The following is a 2,207-nucleotide window of genomic DNA, read 5'->3' on the forward strand; positions in this document are numbered from 1 at the left end:
CTTTTGTAGCTAGAAGGAACCTGCCTTAAAAAATCAGCTAAAGTTTGAGTGACATTACTTCTCTTTAGGTTAGAAAATCCAGGCCAGTCAGAAATTGTCCCACTCTGGAGCCCTGTGGGAGAAACTCCACAATGTCAACTCAAAGGTGCCTGCTGCTGCTTTCTTAGCCTGAGGCAGAAGGGCAAAGCACACCACACGGTCAGGTCGAAAAACTTGGCCTTTTGTGTGTGGAGGGGTGTTGATCATTCACCTCCAGGATTTCTTAAGAACTATTTATTCCCAAAATGGAGAGGTGGAAGTCAGCCAGTACTGCTGCGTCATGAGTCCATCTCCAGTAACTTTCCCACACCGGTAAATCTGATCAATGGTACTGTTGTTGAACTCACACCAGTGAACCAAATATAAAATGGAATTTCCCCAAGCCCCCTCCCTCATCTTTTTATACACTTTGGAACCTGAGAGACATTTCCACGAGGAACCAAGCCTTTCCTTGTAAGCTCCAGAGTGATATATGGAGAAACTCAGACACAGGAGTCCTTTAGAGCAGCGGTTCTCCGCCTGTGGGTTGTGACCCCTTTGGATGGGTCACATGTCAGACATCTGCATATCAAATATTTACATTTATGATTCATAAGAGTAGCAAAATTAGAGCAATGAAGTAGCAATAAAATAAGTTTTTGGGGTTCGCAGCATAAGGAACTGTATTAAAGAGTTGCAGCATTAAGAAGGTTGAGAATCACTGCTATAGAGGTTAAGAAAGAACAAAACTCGAGTCTGCCCCAGTGCAGAGGAGGAAGTGTGGGCCTGCTCAGGACTGTTATGGACTAAGCAGAACAAGGAGAGCCACACACAAGCCCAGAGCACTTCTTCCCAGGCACCAAGGAGGAAATACAGGCTCACTATTATGGTGAGCAAATGTACGGTATGGTATGGTATGGTATGGTATGGAATGGCATGGATTGTCACAGGAGAGGGAGAGGAGGTTCATTTCCTGTGGACAGAGGCAAAAGCAGTGAGTGTCACACTGAGGTGGGGTGGCTTGATTGCCACTCAGGGCCATGGTGATGTCTGGGCCTGAGCTGTCGCTAGGGCCCACATCTAGGTTCATGGCCCTGTTGCAGCCAAGGCCTGCGTTGGTACCTCTAGCTCCTCCTACCACTGAAGGCAGAGAGGAAAGGGTGGCAGAGTTGGCCCTGCCCCTTATGGGCTGCTCCACTAGGGAGAACTCCTCCTCCCCCTCACTGACTGCCCTGCTAGGGAGAGTGGTTCCTACATCTCACCTGGGCAGCATAATAGAGCCGACCCTTTTTGTTGGGACATGGATGAGAAAGCCCAGAGGTCATGAGAATGGGCGGGAGCGTGTCCAACCTCCCTTGGTTGCCATGAAATGTTGAAAGTGAGGAAAGGATGCCCCCTTTCCTCTTGCTCCTTGATTCCTGCAACAGGCAGGGGTGGGAGTCTGGGGAGAGCTGACCCAACCCCTCCCCAGCTGCAGAACTAGAGAGAAAGAGCCTTGCACCTTGCCTGGGCAGCACCGTAGAGCTGGCTTTGCTGACAGGGTATGCATTAGCTTACACTGAGAACATTAGTATGGGAGATCTGGTACTGCATCTCGTCTGCCATAGGGTGGGCAGGGCAAGGGGAAGATGCCCTCACCTGGGCCTTGCCGCCTGCCGTGGGTGGGAGATCTGGTTCTGCCCCTAAGGAACTGCAGCACTCAGGAGAGGAGGCCCTGAGACTCACCTGGGCAGCACAGTCGAGCCAACCATGTTGATGAACACGATGGTGAACTGGCCCTGAATGTGTGGGCTGTGCTACTTGTCTGTCATGTGGTTGTGTGGCCAAGGGAGAAAAGCACCCCGTTGCCCCTCACCCTTCGCTGCCAGCAGCAGGCAAGGGAGCTGATTCTCCCCTTATCAGCTGCAGCTCTCAGGAAGGCGAGCCCTGTGCCTCACCTGGGCGGCAGAATAGAGCTGGCCCTGTTGTCAGGGGTGCCGGGAGCTGGCCCTGAGGGCATAAGAGTGGGACAGCTGCCTGTGCCCCCGTTACCACCCCCTTGGTGGTGAGGGTGAGGGAAAGATGCCCTCCCTTTCCCACGCCACCTGCTCCCAGCAAGAGAGCTGACCCTCCGCCTTATCAGCTGCAGCACTCGGGAAAGTGGACCCAGCACCTCTTCTGAGAAGCACAGTAGAGCTGACTCTGACGAC

This window comes from Microtus pennsylvanicus, chromosome 15 (assembly GCF_037038515.1).
Source record: "Microtus pennsylvanicus isolate mMicPen1 chromosome 15, mMicPen1.hap1, whole genome shotgun sequence".
NCBI lineage: Eukaryota > Metazoa > Chordata > Mammalia > Rodentia > Cricetidae > Microtus > Microtus pennsylvanicus.